This window comes from Onychomys torridus, chromosome 9 (genome assembly GCF_903995425.1).
Source record: "Onychomys torridus chromosome 9, mOncTor1.1, whole genome shotgun sequence".
NCBI classification, from domain to species: domain Eukaryota; kingdom Metazoa; phylum Chordata; class Mammalia; order Rodentia; family Cricetidae; genus Onychomys; species Onychomys torridus.
Window position 1 is genome coordinate 37,466,773 of NC_050451.1, and position 21,474 is coordinate 37,488,246.

At 43.9% G+C, this 21,474-nt stretch overlaps 1 pseudogene; it reads right to left on the reverse strand.

The window, feature by feature from the left end:
• Window positions 1–17,384: 17,384 nt before the first annotated feature.
• Window positions 17,385–20,552, reverse strand: LOC118590693 (annotated as a pseudogene).
• Window positions 20,553–21,474: the final 922 nt, after the last annotated feature.

The window sequence follows — 21,474 nt, forward strand, 5'->3', positions numbered from 1 at the left end:
TATCTCTGATACCCTTCCCCACAACTCAGTTGCATAGACACGCCAGTCTTCAGGGAGGTGAGGCTAACACACACACACACACACACACACACACACACACACACATACACACACACACTCACACTGCACCTCATGTATAAACTCTCCTTTGCAAAACTGGTCATTGCAGTGACTGGTATACTGTTAGATTTCTAAAGCAGATTAAAGAGACAGGAGACAGAAGAGAGACCCGAAACTGACCTCAACAGACTTGACTGTATTTCAAACAGTGAAGGACAGACACTCTCCTATGGGAAGGGAGTGTCTGTGGAAGATATTGGGGAGGGGGTACTTGGAGTTTTTATAGGAGGTTTGGGGAATATAACTGCTGAGGCCTCCTCCTCCTCTCTCATTCCTTGAGCTCAGATTTCTCCTTCTATTTATCCTCTCTGCCTGCCAGCCCCAGTTATTTCTCTCTCCTGCCTCACTATTGGTTATTTAGCTCTTTATTAGACCATCAGGTGTTTTAGGCAGGCACAGTAACACAGCTTCACAGAGTTAAACAAATGCAACATAAACAAAGTTAACACACCTTAAAATAATATTCCTCAACACCCCTCCATGGTTTCTGCCTCCATATGCCTGCCTTGACTCCCCTGGATAATGGACCACAAGCTGTGGGATGAAATCAACCCTTTCCTCCCCAAGCTGCTTTTGATCATGGTGGTTCACCAGAGCAGTAGAAATCCTAAGGTAGGTACATATGAAAGTTGTCCTTTTTTCACCTTGATGCTAGAAGCAGGACTGCGGAGTCAACAGGATCCTAAAATACTGCTAATCCATCATTATATGGAGAATTTAAATGAAGCCATATTCTCTTCTGAAGGGGAATGGAATAACTCTTGGGGAGAATTAAGAAAATGAAAGCTCTAAGTTAAGACTCATGGGCTCCATAAGAGTCAGGAGTCCATAAGAAAGTAAAGGCCCCTCACAAGGAAAGAGAAGACACAACCCAAACCACTGGCTGCTCCAGTAGAAGCACTTTGACATCTTAAAAGAATGATTAGCAACATGGATGTTATCTTTGGACTCTCCCATAGCTAAACTCTGTTCTAACCTTCATAATCCCTCATGGAAGAAAGGTCATTTAATGCAAACTCTTCAAGCTCTGAACTATAGCAGAGCCAGGGGGTAGAGATGGGAAATGTGAAGATGTCACTTTCAATAACATCAAAGAAATCGAGGGTCTATAAGTAGTTAGCCAAACATGGATATAAGACAGAAAAATAGCAAGACAGCAGAATAAACATCTAAGAGCCAAACAAAGCCAAACTATACTAAGAGGAGGTGGGAGTCTTATTTAACCTGAGCGTCTTAGGTTTCTATTGCTGTGATAAAGCACCATGATTAAAGCAACTTGGGGAAGAATGGGTTTACTTATCTTAAAGCTCTCCAGTCACATTCCACCCTAGAGTGAAGTCAGGACAGGAACTCAAGGCAGGCACCTGCAGGCAAATACTGAAGCAGAAGCTGTGGAGGAGTGATGTTTACTGGCTTGCTCCTAGAGGCTTACTCAACCTACCTTCTTCTTCTTCTTTATTTTTTTTTAAAGATTTATTTATATATTATGTATACAGTGTTCTGCCTGCATGTATGCCTGCAGGCCAGAAGAGGGCGCCAGATCTCATCACAGATGGTTGTGAGCCACCATGTGGTTGCTGGGAATTGAACTCAGGACCTCTGGAAGAGCAGCCAGTGCTCTCAACCACTGAGCCATGTCTCCAGCCCTCAACCTACCTTCTTATACAAGTCAAAACCACTTGCTCAGGGTTGGCACCACCACCACCACCTCACCCCCCCCATCCCACCCCACTCCCGTGACCTGGACCCTCTCACATCAATCACTAACCAAGAAACTGCCCAACAGGCTTGCCTACAGGCCAGTCTTATGGAAGTACTTTCCTCAGTTGAACCTCTCTTCCCAAAGGACTCTAGCTTGTGTCAAGTTGACACGAGACTAAACAACACAGCTGACCCCTTGTCAACTCGACACACAAACAGATCATTATTATATCGTAAACTTTCCTTTCTTGTGGATCCCCAAGACCTCAAGTTAATACTGAGATCATATCATCATGTTAAGCACAGTCAAACTCTTCTCTCAACTGTGAGCTACTATAAGATCAAAAACAGGGGCTGGAGAGATGGCTCAGGGGTTAAATGCTAGGATCCTGCTCTCATTCTTCAGGTCTTACATCATCAGGGGGCGCTCTGCCTTAAAAGCCGCACACGGACCCCCACCTTCTCTGTTTCCTCTCTGCTCTGCTCAGCCCCACTTCCCTCCCCTGCCAGGCCTGGCTCCTACTCCCCCGCCCCTTCCCTCCATTAAAGCTCTAAAAACTAATACTGGGTTCTACCCTGGCAGTGGCCCTCCCGCCAACCCCCCAGAACCATTCATCCTTTCATTAAGAGCACTGGCTGCTCTTCCAGAGGACCTGGGTTCAATTCCCAGCACCCACATGGCAGCTCACAACCATCTGTAATACTAGTTCCAGGGGATCTGACATTTTCACACCAATGTATGTAAAATAAAGTTAAATTTAAAAAAATATTAAAATCATATTAAATACTTTCTTTTGGGGGGGTGAGGGTGGGGAGGAGTTTTGAGACAGGGTTTCTCTGTAGCTTTGGTGCCTGTCCTGGAACTCGCTTTGTAGACCAGGCTGGCCTCGAACTCACAGAGATCCACCTGCCTCTGCCTCCCGAGTGCTGGGATTACAGGCGTGCGCCACTACCGCCCGGCTTAAATACTTTATTCCAAGAGGGAAAAACCCAGGGCACAGTCACAATCAAGACAAAGCAAAATGTCAACAGTGTAAAAAGTTCAGTGCTCAGCTTCTGGGCCCAACGCACGATCCCATGGGCTCCCAAGGGTCTGGGCAGCTTCTCTTGTTCTGCGGTGCACAGCATCCACAGCTGCTGCTGTCCTTGGTGGTCATTCCCTGATACTAGTATCTCTAAATTGCTGGGCTCTTCACTGCAACCAAGGTTTTACCACCACCAATGACCTCTCCCTGACTCTCTTCAGGGACTCTGATCCTGCCACATGGTGCCAAGTCTCAATTTCTCCTCACGATTCTTTTAATCCTAAAACTACTACAGATGAGGCTGAACACTGAACAACCGTCTCTTATGGCCTCTCGGAGTGCTGAGCCTCAGCTGCTCTCCATGAGCCATTCATTCCTTCAAACCAGTACCGCCTAGGAAATGTTTACACACCACCAAGTCCAGCTGCCAGCAGGAGGCACAACCTTGGGCCCCTCAGGATTATAGCTTTTGTATGCTAACCCTGAGGAAACACAGAAGCTTTCACCTCAGTAAAGCTGTTCTTAGTCAAGCTGATTCTTTAGCCCTGGCTGACTCACACTCAACCTTTGTCTCAGCAAAGAAAAGGTTTCACTTCAGTAGTGTTGATCTCTTGTTAATCGCAACTGTTTCTTCATCTCAGAATGACCAGAAACCACAGGTTCTTTTGTTTTGTTTTGTTTTGGTTTGGTTTGGTTTGGGTTTGTTTTTTTCAGACAGAATTTCTCTGGGTAGCCTTGGCTGTCCTGGAACTCACTCTGTAGACCAGGCTAGCCTTGAACTCAGAGATCCACCTGCCTCTGCCTCCCGAGTGCTGGGATTAAAAGTATGCACCACTACTGCCTGGATAAACCACAGATTCTTAACCCAAAAAAAATCACAAGTGGCCCTCTGAAACTTTACAAACCAGACCTCCATTACCTACATTTCTCTCCACACACTCTCTTTTAAGCTCCCATAAGCCTTGAATACTTGTGGAGTATTTTTTTTTTAACTAGGCAAAGATGTTACAATTGTTTATGGGGCAGAATATTACTTTAACTATTGGAAGGTGTGTTACATTTTTTCTACTGCCTTTGTTAATGATGTAAAGATGTGTTACATTTGATTGTGCTGCATTTGTTTAGTTTAGTAAAGGTGTGTTGTATTTGTTTCACCTTGTCTGCCTAAGGCACCTGATTGGTCTAATTAAAAGCTGAGCCGGACGGTGGAGGTGCACGCCTTTAATCCCAGCACTCGGGAGGCAGAGGCAGGTGGATCTCTGTGAGTTCGAGGCCAGCCTGGTCTACAGAGTGAGATCCAGGACAGGCACCAAAGCTACAGAGAAACCCTGTCTCAGGGGGGAAAAAAAGCTGAATGGCCAATAGCTAGGCAGGAGAGGGAGAGAGAATAAGTAGGAAGAGAAATCTAGGCTCAAGAGAGAAGGAGAACAAGGGAGAAAGAGAGAGACATGCTCAAGGCCAGAAGCCAGGCAGCCACCAGCCAGTCAGACAGGAGAGGCAGTGAAACTGTGATGTGCAGAAGGAAAGAAGGGTAAGAAGAGATTAAGTCATAACAGCTTGTGGGACAAGCATAAGATAAGGCCAGGCACTCATAACCAATAAGAAATCTCCAGGTCATGATTTGGGAGCTGGTTAGAGCCTAAAAGAAAGCCTATTGGATTGGGGATTTAGCTCAGTGGCAAGGCCCTGGGTTCGGTCCTCAGCTCTGGAAAAAAAGAAAGAAAGAAAGAGAGAAAGAAAGAAAAAGAAAGGAAGGAAGGAAGGAAGGAAGGAAGGAAGGAAGGAAGGAAGGAAGGAAGAAAGCCTGTTATAAATATTCAGTGTTTTCTTCAGCCCCAAGTTCCAAACACTTTCACAGTCCTCCACAAAACACTGTCTATGGTCAGGAGTGTCACAGCAATACCCCCATGATCCTGCCACCAATTTCTGTCTTAGGTTTCTATTGCTCTGATAAACAGCATGATCAAAAGCAACTTGGGGAAGAAAGGGTTTAGTTCAGCTCACAGCTCTTAGGTCACACTCCATCTCTGACGGAAGTCAGGACAGGAACTCAAGGCAGAATGAAGCAGAGACCATCAAGGTTATTGACTTGTTTCTCATGGTTTGTTCAGCCTATGTTCTTAGGCTACTCAAGACCACATGCCCCAGTTTGGCACCACCTGCAATGGGTTGGGTCCTCCCACAACAATCATTAATTGAGAAACTGCCCAACAGACTTGCCTACAAGTTAGTCTTTGGAGGTATTTTCTCAATTGAGTCCCTTTTCCCAAAGGACTCTAGCATATGTCAAGCTGACATAAAATTAACCACCATATTAAGTATCCCTCATCTGCAATAATTAGGACCAGAGGTGCTTCATATTTCAGAGGTTTTGGGGGTGGAAATATCTGCATGAGCTTTTCTGAGTCTTACGTAAAAATCTGAAATCTGAATGGTTGTGAAATCAAAAGCCAGTGCTCAGAAAGTCTCACAGCACCTTGGTCTTCTGAAAGATGAAACTGGAGTACCGTAAGTTTGGTTCTGTTTGTTTATTTTTCACTTAGTAAGATACCTGATTGTAGAAATAGGGAATTATATCTCAGAAAGTATAAATACATTTCACTGAATAACACTGACTACTGAATGTCCACATACTATATTCCCAGGCATTGTGCAATGTAACAATTGAACAAGAAAGCTTGCCAGGAGGTGGTGGTGCACGCCTTTAATCCCAGCACTCAGGAGGCAGAGGCAGATGGATCTCTGTGAGTTCGAGGCCAGCCTGGTCTACAAAGTGAGTTCCAGGAAAGGCGCAAAGCTACACAGAGAAACTCTGTCTCGAAAAACCAAAAAAGAAAAAGAAAGAAAACTTGTCTAGCTTATGTTTGATTAGAATAGTGGGCAGGCTCTCACCTGGGATGCAACGATCAAGACATAGATGAATACCCACCTGTAAAAAGTGACGTCAACTAACCGCCATCTGAGAGTGAGGCCACACACATCCGACCTGTGTCTTCTGCCTGATCTGTCAATTAGATGGCAGCGGCTGTTTGTGGAGAATCTCTGGTTTACCAAGAATAGAAGATTTGTTTTCTAGTCAACAAATGCTTTCAAGTAGTAATTTAACTGTCAATGAAAAATAAAAAGGTGCTGCAGAATTTTAGTGATTCTTGGAAGCTCTCTTGTTATTGAATGAATCTTCCAGTTGCCTGGGGAACTGCATTTTAATGTCACACATCAAGCAGTTCTTCCCTGGATATAATTGTAGTTTATCTGATGCCTTGTTTAAAGCTGTTCAAATGTTTGGCTTCTAGTAAGTATTTTCTGGCATCACTCATGACAGTGATAGATCTGAAGTAATTTTAATACATTTTTTTTCTAAATTCTACTAATTCATTGAATAACCAGAGGAAGAAGCTTATATAAATTGAAAATATCTTTATACCCAGAAGAACCAAGGAAGACCCATAGAAAACTGTGGTAATCCAAGAGTTTTGGCAGGAAAGCATCTTAATGGCCAACTCAATGATGTCTTACGCATGGATGCTGAATAGTAAGATGAAGCCATGTACCAATGGGCCTCTGCTTTGTGGAAGTCAGTGCTAGATACCCAGTCAAATGTTTTTAAACCTTTTCTTTTACTAAAAGATTTTTAATTTTGCTTAAAGAAATCATGTTCCTGGACTTGACTAAGAAAACAAATACCAACAACAACAAACCACACATTTTTCAAATTCTTACAGCTATGGTGGCCATGTACATAGTTTATCCAATAAGTTATTACTGTTGCCAGATGGCATTTGAGTCTTTTTTTTTTTTTTTTTGGTTTTTTCGAGACAGGGTTTCTCTGTGTAGCTTTGCGCCTTTTTCCTCAAACTCACAGAGATCTGCCTGCCTCTGCCTCCCAAGTGCTGGGATTAAAGGTGCCACCACCACCCAGCCTATCTGTCCTCTTTAAAGACTCAAATGTGCAGGGTGGTGGTGGTGCACACCTTTAAGGCACTTGGGAGGCAGAGGCAGGCAGATCTCTGTGAGTTCAAGGCCAGCCTGAGCTACAGAGAGAGTTCCAGGAAAGGCGAAAAGCAACACTGAGTAAATAGATAGATAGATAGATAGATAGATAGATAGATAGATAGATAGATAAGACAGATAATACTGAGCTGATAAACTCAATTACAACCACATAGTCTTTCTCTCTACAAGAATACAAAGCTATACTAGAAGTATAGCTTTCCTCTGTTCAGGAGACCCCAAGCCCAAGTTCGGGATTACTGAGTAGAAAGACAGAGAGATCCCAGTCCTCAAAAACAACAGCCCTAGACTTCTCCCTTAGAGGATTCCCATGACTTCAGAAATATAAAACGATTTATTGAGTTGGTGGTGTTTGTACCCTTGCCTTCATTAGGCAGATGGTAAGGACAACATAATGACTTCGTTGTCAACCAGAAACTTCACCCTGGAATAAATCTTGTGATTACCATGTCTGTGGAGAAGTAGCCATTGGTCACTAAACCCCTATGAAAAACATCACATCAGTCTATACCTGTGTACCATGTCAATATCAGGACTATGAATGTAATAAATGTGATGAGGCCTTTAGATGGTCCAGCTCTCTCAAAAACATGAAAACTCACACCAGAGAGAAGTCCTATAAATGTGAACAATGTGGGAAAGCCTTCAGCTATCTCCAATGTGTTGAGAGACATCTAACGCACAGTAGAGATAGACCTTATAAAGCCTTTGAAATCATGACACCACTTCACCTGGGGAGAAACAGATGTGAATGTAAGTAGAGAAGTAAAGGCTTCATTTATCACCACTGTGCTCAACTGCACACAAAGGCTAGCCGTTTCTTTTCCTAATTCCTTTCATTTCCTGAAGCAACTCACATTGTAGAAAAACACTATAAATGCAATGCTCTGCTAAAGTTTGTAAGCCTTCTGTTCCTGTTTAAAATCAAGAAACCATTCACACTGCAGAGTGTAAGCATATCACTAATGCCCCAGCCTGACTCAGCCCAGATGATCATGTACTTTTCACCCCAAAGTGATATTTTGTTTAACAAAGGTATGTCTCTCCTCTAAGAATATTATATTAACTCAAACAAACGAATCCTCTCTGCTATATTACCTCAAAATCTCAAAGCTTCTTTATCTACTGTTAATCCCACCCATCAAGAATCAGACCACTACCACTCCCATTTAAAGCCAAATTTGAAGCAAACTTTAATTCAATACTAACCAGGTTGATGGGCTCTGGCCATGTCCATACCCAGGTACCTGGGAAATGGCCCCGAGTCACAGTTTGCAGAAGCTTAAGAAGGAAAACCCATAATTCATTGCGTTTCCCATCAGGTTCAATCAGAGGCAAGCACACATCTTGAGGTACCTCCAACCTGCATCCAATCAGGGGCAAGCATACATCCTGATATATTTCTTGCCTGTGAACCTCCTGCCTACATGTGATCAAGCACATCCAGTGCAGCTGGGTCAAACAAACTTGTTTGGGGGAGTGAAAACATGTGGCTTGTTATCTCCCTTAAACAATAGCCTCCAGCATTTCAGGAACTATCTGTCCTTGGGCAAGGGGCTTGCAGATCAGAGGCATTTTTGTTTTATGGATCTCTTAGGCACAGTAATTAAAACTTAAAATGTAACTTTGGCTCTCAAAGGACCTCTTAGCTAACGTTCTGTCCTTTAACATCTGTGGAGAAATTTGACCCACAAAGGAAACTCCTGACCAAAAATGTATAGATTGAGTTGATCCAAAGCCCCAACAGTTTCTCTGGGTCTAACTACAAAGCACATACTGTTTTCCTGAGTGTAAGGACTATGCTAATTTATGTGTGATATGTATTTGTTTATAGTCCTCTTGTTTCTGGACTGTTCAGGACTGCTCAAATACCTAATTCAATTTTTCAAAAAGAACCCCCCCAAAAGACAAAGTATTTGATGTCTGAGATGACAGTCATTTCTGGCTCCATGCTGAGAACCCTGGAAAGGGCAACCCTGAACCCAGTGTCTTGCAGCCATGGATCTCAAACACCCAGCTGAGGTGTTGACCAAGCTGCATGGGAGGGGGCCTGGCTGCTACAGCTATTGCAAACCACAACAAGCTTGGGGTTGGCTGTCTACTCCCTAAGGGCACTGCTTCTGTAGCCAGGCTTGCTCCCACCCCCCCCCCCCCCCCCCCCCCCCCCCCAGTGCCTCTGATGGTACAGATTCCCTATGGAGGCGCAACTGCCACACAGGTTGGGCAACTATCTGTTGCTATTGCAAGGCCATCCTGGAAGAATGGTAGACCTAAGTTCTGTGATGGCAGGATTGGTCCTACTGGTGGTCCATCAATGTGGTCTCTGTCCAGCTGTGTCTGAGTGAAGAGCTGAACCTGTGACTTGTAGAACTTATGTTATACCCAAGTCATGAGCCCCCCAGAGACCACCAGGAGTCGGAGTTCATATGCAAAAGCTAAGAGCCTTTATTGCAAGCTCGAGCTTGGGGTTCCCTTCCATTCGGACACAGTGGTTGGATCAGGGAGAGCTCTGAGCTCAATTGAAGCAGGGATTTTAAGGAGTAAAGGATAGCAGGTAGGGGAATTCTAGATTCAGATGGGGGTTGAACTCCTGACTGGGCAGGAGTGGGGTAACAGAAGTCTTGTCAAACAGGAATTGGTGCTGGCATTGCTGCAAGGAAATATATATATGATGTAAGCTATCCTTAATGTTCTGGAGCATCTAGTACTTGTTTGTCTCAATTCTGATTTGTGCCCTGCAGGATACAGTTTGTGGCTTTTCCTGGTGATTGTAAGGGTGAGGCCTGGTCTTAGTATTGTTAGTCTCAGCCTGTTGTGGCTGCACTAATGTTAAGTTAGGCCTTTTCACCTACACAGGTACATGCCTGGAGCTCTGTCTGTACAGGGAGTGTCTGTTCACATTGCAAGGATCTCTGAAGGTGAGCTTCAGAGACTGTCACAATGTGTCTGTGTCCCTGGTTGCTGTCCCGCTGGGAGGTCAGGGCCACACACTTAGTTTGTTGGCTGATGTAAAACCTGAAACAGGTGTTGGGTCTAGCCAGGCCAGGTGGTACAGCCTTGTCTTACCTGCTCCTGAGCCCTCCTCCCTTCTGTTCTTCCTACATCTCCCATTGTTGGAAGACAAGCTGCAAGTAGGGGTACCTGCAGGGGCCTGTGTGCTATCTGGATGCTTCCTTTTCGTCCGACCACCTGCAGTTGTGATGGGCAAGGACCTGGACTGAGCCTTTGATGTCCATGGTATGGGGCCAGCTGTGTCTTCTTGGGGAAAGCTCCTCAAAGTCCCTGTTTGACAAGCCAACTGCCTGGATACAAAAGACTCTGTGGGTTTAAAAGTATTTATTTATAATATTTATTTATGCCTGGAAGCGAAGTGAATGCCTTTAATTTCAGCACTCAGGAGGCAGAGGCAGATAGATCTCTGAGTTTCAGGCCAGCTTGGTCTACTGAGTGAGTTTTAGGACCCTCAGGGCTATATAGAGAAACCCTGTCTTGAAAAACCAAAATAACAACAACAACAACAACAACAACAACAATAATAATATCATTATGTTTATTACACACACACATATATGTATGTATGTATTCTGTGGCTCTGAACAGAGGTGCTTTTGGCTTCCTTGTAGAATGAGATACCCCTCTGGTCCCAGCAGGGTAGTCTGCTTCTAAATCCACTGAGGTATGAGCAAGCTGGATTGTACTTCTGCTGATGCAGAGTTGGAGGCACTGTGCCTCCCCTGCCATGGCGGGCTGTACCCCTGGACAGAGCTGGAGGCACTGTGTATCCCCTGCCATGGCGGGCTGTACCCCTGGACAGAGCTGGAGGCACTGTGCCTCTCTGCCATGGCAGGCTGGATCCCTGTAACCACAATCTAGGAGAAACTCTTCCCCGTTAAGGGAATTGACGGTGTTTGTCACAAATGAAAATAACTGGCACACAAGCAATCTCATTTTCTTTAACTCTCTAACTCTAATGAACCTTCTTCCTCTTTCTTCTTCTACACTGTCAAAATCGGTTTTTACTCTTTTATGACACGCACAATATTAATTATATTGAAAGAAATAAAAGACAGGGCTGGAGAGATAGTTCAGCAGTCAAGAGTGAATACTAACTAATCTTACAGTGGATCAAATCCAACTCCCGAAACCCAGGTTGGCTGACTCAATCCAATGCATCTGGCCTCCATGGGTACAAGCTCTCACATACACATGTCCAAACACAGACACACACTTATACACATAATCTAAATTTAAAAAAAAAAAAAAAAAGAAGAAGGTGTGTCAACTTAGAATCAAGAAGAATGAAGTTTAACTTTAAAACTCTCAGTAAGGATTGGTGCTTTGGTGTGGGGCTTGGAGGGGTGTACTATTTGAAGATCAGTGGTAGACTTGCATCTCCTAGCAGTGCAGAGAATAGTGATGGGAAGTGTGGGCCCTTAACAAGACATCTGCCATCACCCCCTCCAAGACTCTGGGGACATCCAGAAGAGGACCTGGGGGAATGGAAGAGTCAGAAGTTGGGGAGTAGTGAAACTGTGCCGTGGTCAGTTTGGTCACAAACTTGCTGCCACTCTGGTTAGTTATCGATGCAAGACTTTCACCACACCTGTCACTGTTTAACCATCACCAGGGATCATGGGCGGTTAATGGATGCTGTGAGAAGGGTTGCCATTTTTTCCAGTGGTCTAGCCATGGATAAGTTGTCCATGCTCCAACTAATAACCCCCAACTCATGCTCATTCAAGCAATCACAATTAAACTCAGTGAGAAAAGAGGGGCATCAAATAGTAGGGGGCTGACTAGGAGAAGGTTTTCAGCAGGAGAGAGGGGGTGATAGGAGAGGGTAAGAGGGGTGAACACTCATTGTATTGATGTATGAAACCGTCAAAGAATAAAACATTAAAAATCTCTGTCTTCCTTCTCCTTTCCCTCTCATTTTCTTGCTCTCTGAAATCACAGTGTGTTGCCAAGTAACCGACCTGCCATGCATGTGGAAACCTTCCCTGGACTGGAAGAGTCTCTCTGGGTCACAGAGGCACTTGGTCTATAAGGCTGACTAAGAGTTCAAGTTCAGAGGGCACATGGAAGTGCTTGCCTTGAGGGAGCTGGCCGGCTTGGCCAAAGAGCATCTCTCTGGCAAACAGATGGACTGAACAGCAAAGACCTTCCTGTGTCCCATTTACCCCAAAGCAGGCCCCTAACTCCCCATTCTGGTAAAACACACACACACACACACACACACACACACACACACACACACACACACACACACACACACACACACACACACAGATTTGACAAATGGGATTGGGGTCAGGCTAAACTTGATTCAGAAACAGTGTGGCTCTTATCCCAAGATTGTGGAAATCCAGATCTCTCAGCCACATCTGCAATCTAGATGTCATAATCCTTACACAAAGATGAAGTTCAGTCAGCCTGAGAGGATGTCTCAAGGTCACATTACTACTAAGTGGCATGTGGCTATTCCCATCTTAAGAGTCTCCACACTTCCTCCCTTTACACTGTGTCAAGAACACGTAATCGAAGGACGCTGTCTGCACACTTGAAACCTAACTAAAACCATAAATATTTCCCATAAAATGTATCAGATAAACTCCAGAAAACATTTTCCCTGGCAAACATACATCTGATTCCCCTCAGAAAAGAACCAAATAAACAAACAAACAAAAAACCTGGAATCCAAAGCCATGATCAACTTCTTTCTCATATTTTATTGTATTTGAAAGTTGTATTTGAAAATATGTTCTTCTGGCTGAGGATGTAGCTTAGTTGCTTGACAGTGGTGAAGCACTGTGTTCAATCTCCAGTACTACCAAAAAAATGGTTTTTTCCTCTGACCACAAAAATATGACCATTTGGCCACTGTGGTAAGGAGCCCAAAACTGAGGCAAAGAACTCAGACTGAAGCCCTGCCGACTGGGATTCGTTTACTCTGTGGCCTTGGAGAAATGTTTCATCTCTCTGCACTGCAATGTTCTCGCTGGAAGGAAATAAAACGTATTTGTAAAGTAAGAAGTAGCATATACAAACAGGCTCTGATAAGCAGGAACTGTTAAGATTCCCATAGCCAAGACCCATCTCTTATTCTCCTCATTCCTCTGTCTTCTCTCAGCTTTACTACAGAACAGCAGAAAGTCTTTCATCTAAGACTTTTAGAAAACAAAAGGCTAACTGCTGTCTGTGTGCCTGCACCTGTCCACACACTTACTCAGCGTCACCATATCCTGGAAATCAATTCGGCTATTTGCCTCCAGACACTGTATCCCAGCAACACACATTTGAACCGATTCAGGCTCCTCCATCAAGTGGCTCTTTGCAAGCTTCCATAAATATTAGTATTATACCTGCTTAAGGGAAATGAGCAAATGTTATGTTTATCCACTGTTTTTCTCCTGGGACTATACAATGCTGAGCCAAGAGTCCTTACTGAGCTGCCACAGACCTTAGAAGCATGTAAATAGAGCAAATATTCAGATTTGTCCCCCAAGGTCTTCTGATCCTAAAGAAAAGATATAGTCCTTCTTTGAACCCTCAAAATCACTTGTTAATAGTCACAAAGGACCCAGGAAATATTCTAGCTTCCCTACAGAGGGTCTACCCTGACATTTTCTCTCTTCCCATCGGGACAGGCTGGCATGCACCTTTAAGATAAAATAACACTCGGGTTATTGCCAAGACATTTAGCAAACAGTGTATAAATTTTCCATGTTTTAAGTGTAAATATTCTTCACTTTTAAATCCCTTTATCCTTTCCACATCTGATTTAAAAGGAAAGCAAACCTGTACTGCTTCAATCCCTACAGATAGGACATTTACTCTGCTATCTATTAAGTAGGGGTTTTATTTGTGATTGATAAACAAGCTTATCATATTTTAATAATGAGAGAGTGAGGATGAGAGAGAGAGAGAGAGAGAGAGAGAGAGAGAGAGAGAGAGAGAGAGAGAATATATGAGTATTGGTTCTCTCCTTCTCTGTGTGGACTCCAGGGACTGAATTCTTCAACAGGTTCAGTGGAGGGCACCCATACTGGCTGAGCCATTTCCCTGGTCCCGATAAGAAGTTGGTATTGGAAAAATAACAATTATCTTAAAATGATTTAAATCTCCCATAATTTCACTTTTTATAGTCATTTTCTTGTACATCCAATTTTTTTTCTATTCGTTTCTTTAAAGTTATTTAATTTTTTAATGTGTGTTCACGTGTGACCTGAGGGAGAGGGACACATGTTCCACAGTGCATGTGTGAAGGTCTAGAACAGCTTTGTGGGGTCAGCTCTTTCCTTCCATCTTACATTGGTTCAGGATATTGAACTAAGGTCGTCAGGCAGCAAGTGCCTTTCCTGGAGTACTCAGCCATTTGCCAGCCTCGTTTGAGGATTTTTGCTGGATGGTTGTTGGTTGGTTCTTTCTTGATTTGTTTGAGACAGGTTCTTCCTACATTGCCCAGGCTGGCCTTGAACTCCTGATGAGCACTGCAGTTACAGGTGTGTGCCACAGTCCACCATGCCTAGCTTGCTGTGTTTCTTTTTAATGTTTTCTTATATCCAAACATTTTCTTCTCCTTTACTTTATTACCTTCCATTAATCATCTACATTTTATTTCACCATTCTACATTTTCCATACTACAGCAAAACTTTCTGTCATGTTTTTCTATTTTATTTTTATTTTTGTAAATATTTCATAAGGCAGCCACTTTGCATTTAAATATTGTTCTTTTGGCTGGTTGGTTTTTTTGTTTTTTTGTTTTTTGTTTGTTTGTTTGTTTGTTTGTTTGTTTTTGGAGACAGGGTCTCACTATGTAGTTCTGGCTGTCCTGAACTCACTGTGTAGACCAGACTGGCCTCAAACTCACAGAGAACCACCTGCCTCTGCCTCCCAAAGGTCAGCATTCAGATGCACTTCTTGGAATCCTGCCCAATAAGCAGATAATACCCTGGCCCACCCAGCATCCTGACGTTATCCTACAATCACTTTAAGAAAAGACTCCTCCCCCTTCACCCTCTCTCTCTCCCCTATCTCTCCAGAGGTAATACTACTCCCTCTTTCTCTCTTTCCCTCTCTCTCTCTCTCTCTCTCTCTCTCTCTCTCTCTCTCTCTCTCTTTCTGTGTATCTCTCTCTCCTCTCCCCTCTCCCTTTATAATAAAACTTTCCACATGGATGTCACATCTGCATAGAGTGAGTGACTTTCCAGTGCATCTTCATGGCAGGCCTCACCCAGGAACACCTTAGTCCAAACCTGCCAAGGCCTCTCAAGTGCCATTTTACAACACCAAGTGCTGGGATTAAAGACCTGCACCACTATGCCTGGTCTTGTTATTAAATTTTAAATAAATTTATCCTCCAATATATAAAAACAAAATTTGTGCATATCAAAAAAGTAAAATGTTTCAATACATGTACACATTGCATAATGTTTAAAGCATGCAAACCAGCTGTCTTCAAATATTTCCTACTTTTTCTCCTTAGACATGTATTATTTCTCACTATGTAGCCCTGGCTATCCTGGAACTCACTGTGCAGATCAAGCTGGCCTACAACTCACAGAGGTCTGCTTGTCTCTGCATTGGGAATGCTGGGATTAAAAGTGTGCACCACCACATCCATCCATGTATTACTCCTCTATAGCGAGAATTCTCAGAACTGTTTCGTGTAGCCTTTTAGAACGCAATGCATTATCATTGTCTATGGGCTGCATGTCATATTATAGCCCCAAGGAACTTCTTCTTGTTACCCAGCTGTAACTGACAGTGCAATAGTAAAGATCCATTAAAGGACACCAGCTCCTTCTGGTCAAGAGGATGAACTCTCTGGCCTGGATGGAGTCCTCACATTCCAAGCTACCCAAAGTAAGTTAATGCACCTGGGCAGGTCAATCACCTGGCCGAAAGAACACTCCCAGGGAAGCGGGCTCACCTTAACTAGCAGTTCTCAATCTGTGGGTTGCAACTCTTTGGGGGTTGCATATCAGATATTCACATTATGATTCATAACAGCAGCAAGATTACAGTTATAAAGCAGCAATGGAATAATTTTATGGTTGGGGGTCAGCACAACATGAGGAACTATATTAGAGGGTCACAGCATTAGAAGGTTGAGAACCACTGGCTTAAGCCATTCTAAACAGACAGATGGAATAATTATCCCTGTAATAAGATATTTTACATTCCCCTCCCAGAATTCCCTCCCACATTTTTTTGTTTTGCTTTGTTTTGTTTGAGACACACTTCCTCCAATGCCACACCTCCTAATTCTTCCCAAACAGTTCCACTAACTGGGGACCAACTATTCAAAGATATGAGCCTCTAAGGGACCATTCTCATTCAAAACTCCACAATGAGTGAGGCTATGTAGGGCTTTCCTTCTTTCTGTGTCTGACTTATTTCACTTAACAGAATGATCTCCAGTTTCATACCTGTCCCAGGTAGTAAGATTTCATTATTTTCTAGAGGCAGATACTGTTCCTCTGTATATAAGGACCACATGTTCTTTATATAGCCAGTTTTTAAAAATGGCTTTTGGCAGCTTGGATGGTTCACACCTTTAAATCCAGCACTCAGGAGGCAGAGGTAGGTGGATTTCTGGAAGTTCTGGACTCGCCTGCTCTACATAACCAGTTTCAGCCCAGCCAAGGTAACACAGTCAAACTCTGTCTCCAAAATGACGAACAGCTTATTATTATTACCCAGTTAATTTAGTAAAATACCTTAACAACAGAGTCCAACATTTGCTGTTATGATAGGACAAACTCTGAGACTTAACAGAATTCTGAATTTGTACAGGTGTAGACGGACAGCTTACTCTTTGCATTTAAGACACATTCTCTTACTCTGTATTTGTAAAAATTTAAGATAAAGTGAACACCTCAAGTGATTTGACCTTTGAAAAACTATGTAGTTTTCTAGTTTTAAAAGAGTGTAGTTTTTATTGTGTGTGTGTGTGTGTGTGTGTGTGTGTGTGTGTCACGCGCATGCGCATCAGCCCCCTGGAGATGGAGTTACAGGGAGTTGTTAGCAATGTGTTATGTGTGCTGTAAATGCTAGGAACTGAACTCTTGTCTTTTGCAAGAAAAGTAAGTTTTTTCTTTTTAGGTAGTATATGTGTGATATTTGTGTTTTGACAAAGCTTGCATGGGAGCAGAGGGTGGAGCTAGCCACTAGTTAACCACTAGAGGTCAGGCAGTGATGGCTCTAATCCAAGTGCTTTAATCAAAGCACGTGGGAGGCTCACACCTTTAATACCAGCACTTGGGAGGCTCACACCTTTAATACCAGCACTTGGGAGGCTCACACCTTTGATCCCAGCACAATTGGGAGGTGAAGACATGAATGTAAGGCAGGTGGAGACAGGATCTCAGCGCTCCCCCTCTTTGGTCTGAGGATTGGGAGAGGTAGGAAGCGACTGTGGCTGCTCCTTTGCTTCTCTGACCTTTCAGCTTCACCCTAATATCTGACTCCTGGTTTTTATTGATTAATTAGGATCACGCTTCAGGGTTGTTGTTATTTTGTTTTTAATTTAATGAAAGTTTATTACTCCAACAGTGCTGTTTCTTTTCAACATCTTGTTCTGCAGCTTCCCAGCTTCCTTCACCCTTTTGGCCGGATGCAGGGAGCTAGGCACGAAAACTGGCAAAGGCCTTATAGTGCAACTCTCCCTCTGTGATGAATCTGGCTTTCTCCTTTTTTGTAAGACATTTCAGATGGGCATCACAGGTCGTCCTCTTAGCTGGGTGGTCATTTTGAGTTCTTCAGCAGAACTGCCTCCATTCTTGGAGCAGAGGGCCTCCTGGGGAAAAGTATGAGCTTGGAGCGGTATTCCTTCAGCACTGCGCACTGGCCTGTAGTGACTCGGTGGATTTGTTTTATCTCCTTGGGTCTACAGAAATGCCAACCGTGAGGGCCACTTTCTTGTAGCTTCCAGCCACCCTGAGTTTTTCAGGCTGAAGGCCCTGCCAGGTCAGACCTTGGGTTGGTATCTCACTGAGGTAGGGCACCTCAGTACAGGCCTGGTGGGGCAGGACGCAGGGCAGGGGCATGCAAAGTACTTCCTCCTGCCAGACCTTGTGTCGGCTGATCTTGTGCACTGGCTGGTTGAACCAAGTGTTCTCTCACTACAGCCAGTCCCTGAGGAAATGGGGCTTCTTCAGATCAAGCCATTCCAGCTAGGCACTGTGACTGTCTTCTGGTAGGAAGCAGGAATTTTTAAAGACTGATCTATCTCTCCAGCTCCCTTACAAATATCGTGGGCTTTGTGGGGCTGGGTATCAAACCCAGTGACTTGCAAATGCTAGGCAAGTGCTATCACTTATATATATATGCCAGCCCTCACCTTTCTAAGCAGACTCAGCTGTAAAATGGGAATGATGATAATTTAATAGTTGCTTGGATTGAGGAAGTAGCTCATTTGGTAGAATGCTTGCCTTGCATGCACAGAGCCCTCAATTTGATCCCCAGCCCTGTATAAACTAGATGTGGTGGCACACACCTGTAATCCCAACACTCAGTTGGTAGAGGCAGGAGGGTCAGACTTTCAAGATCATCTGTGATCTGTGATATTACATAGTGATTTTGAAGATACCCTGGGCTACATGAGACTGTCTAATACACACACACACACACACACACACACACACACACACACACACTCACACACAAATGGTTCCAGTGCCTCTCACTTGCTAAGCAGTCTGCAAATAAATGAGGATGTGTATGTGTTTGGTTTTGTGGTGTTACAGATCCATTGCTGGGGAGGCATACCGTTACCAAACTACATCCTCAGCCCTGTAATGCACATTTTCAACAAGATTAATTACTAGTCAAAACAAGTGAAAAAGAAAGTATTGGACTTACACTAATAGCTATCAGATTATCTTATATTATTAGCCGATGCCGAGGGGCAGCCTGAAGGAACACACTGAACACGATCAATAAAAAACATTATCGGCTGACCCAGAAGTGCCAAGTCCGCCTTTTGTCAGGAACTGCCAGCGTCTTCTCCTCGGAAGAGCTCCAGACGGCGACAAGTCACCTCTGCCTGCCCACTTGCTCAGTGCCTCTGGGCAAGGCCTGAACTTCTCAGCCACCAGGCCAGTCACAAGCTCTATCAGACAAGACACAGACAGGTCACTCAAAGAGCAGGACCTCTGTTTCTCCAGTCCTTACATGTCTAAATACTATATTGAACATGATTTTGTAGTAACTCTACATTTTTTTTCAGAGCTGAGGACCGAACCCAAGGCCTTGCACTTGCTAAGCAAGTGCTCTACCACTGAGCTAAATCCCCAACCCCAACTCTACATTTAAAATTGGCTGTAAGTTGATTTTTCCCTTGATTTTAGACAAAAGGCAGAGAAGCAAGTTTTAAGATTTCTTTTATTTACTAGTCTTAGATGATTTCATCCATATATATGATACATTTTTACCCTCACCCTCCTTCCTCAGCTCTCATCCACTCTTGCCGAACCCCTTCATTTTTCCAGCAAGCCCTCTTCTCTGTTTTCATGTCTGTTTTCTTCTGACCTGCAAAGTTAGTTGGTTGGGTTTTTTGTTGTTGTTGTTGTTGGTGGTGGTGGTGGTGTGTGTGTGTGTGTGTGTGTGTGTGTGTGTGTGTGTGTGTGTTTTAAGACTTACTTTATGAATATGAGTGTTTTTGCTTACACAACTGTGCACTACATGTGTATCTGGGGCCTGAGGAAGCCAGAAAGGGGTGTCAGGTCCCCTGGAGCTGGAGTTACAAATGATTATGAGCCACCATGTGAGTGTGGGAGCTGAACCCAGGTCTTCTACAGGGGCAGCTGGTGCTCTTAACTGCTGAGTCATCTCTCCAGCCCTGTCCTGATGTTTAACTTGGGTGGGGAAGATTATTTGCTGGGACATGGGAATTTAGGCTAGTCCACTGAAGAAAATAACTCCCTCCCCCACAGCCAGTCACCGCCAAAAGGCTCCACCAGGAAGGGTGAGGTTTGTGAACCCCTTATGTGGTGGTCTGAATAGGAACAGCTCCCATAGACTCACACGTTTGAATGCTTGGCCCATAGGCAGTGGCACTATTAGGAGGTGTGGTCTTGCTGGAGAAGGTGTGGCCTTGTTGCAAGAAGTGGGTTCCTGGGAGGAGGCTTTGAGGTCTCAGAATCTCAAGCCTGCCTAGTGGCTCTCAGTCTCCTGCTCCCTCAGATCAAGATGTAGAACTCTCAATTCCTTCTCCAGCATCATGTCTGCCTGCACACTGCCAGCCATGATGATAATGGACTAAACCTCTGAAACTGTAAGCCATTTCCAATTAAATGTTTTCCTTAATAAGAGTCACTATGATCATGGCGTCTCTTCATAGCAATAGGAACCCTGATGAGACCCGTCTTTGGCAGGCAACCACAGTGGCTGTTAGTTCATGAATGCACCAGCCATGTCATATCCAGCAGACAGCATCTCACGACACTCCTCCCCATCCCTTAGCTCTTGCATTCTTTCTGCCCCCTTCTCCGTAATGTTCTCTGAGTCTTGGGGAAGGTGAACTGAATGTCTGCCTCAAGGCTGAGCACTCAACAGTTACTTCTTCCAGCATTTCCACCAGTTAGTGGTGGCCCACAGAGGCTTCCTGGTGAGACCTTACTCAGGGTCAGAGAATCTGAGCTTGCTTTACCCAGCAGGGCTGCAAAATGGGATGATTTTGTCAGGGGCATGTTTACCAAGTGTTTGGAAGGGTCTACACTTGGCTGTGTGGCTATATGGTGTGCTTTGATCTTGCAAAGGGAGGTCTTTTGCCTCTCCCCTTGGCATATTATAAAAAGCCCTTTTGAATAAAGCTTTGGTATTGACCCAGGGCCCCCCTGAAGCTATCCTGTATCTGTCTGTCCTATCGTCTCCTTCTGTCTTTCTAATATCTCATTCCTCTCTCCTCCATCCAAGAACCCTTCAATAGGTGGGAGCAGATTGGAGCTGGTCTCCCACAGACTCCCACACTCTGGATTAACTGTTGCCCTCTGCAAAGAGAAGCATCTCTCACCAAAGCCTGATTGTCAGCCCCCTCTCTCCTGGACTCACTCAGCCATTGCCTGGTCCTCTGCTACAGTCAGTCCATTCTCCCCTCTGAGTCTTCCTTTACATCATCAGATTTTTCTGCTTTTCAAAGATGGTAAAATGCGCAACACAGAAGGGAAGAAGAACTAACATTTTAATTTGTATCTTCAGATTGAAAGAAAACTTGAAAAAAAGATTTCCACACCCTGGTAATGACATGCAGATCCCGTAAACATTAATCTATTTCTCTCTCTTAAAGTCAATTGGTGCTGTGCATGAACTCAATGTGTTTTCTTTTATTTATTGTTTTGTGTGTACAGGTGTGTAAATATGTATGTATGTGTAGATGTGGGGGCTACTGTAGTGTGTGTGTGTTTGTGTGTAGGTGGGGATGATTGTTAAGGCATGTATGTATGTGTCTATATATGTATGTGTGTAGGTATGTGTCTAGGTATGTGTCTCTGTGTGTAGGTGACTGTAGGGTGTATATGTAGATATGTGTGTGTAGATGTGTAAATATGTGTATGTAGGTATATATGTGTCTATGTGTGTGTAGATATGTGTGTATGTGTATTGTGAATGTCT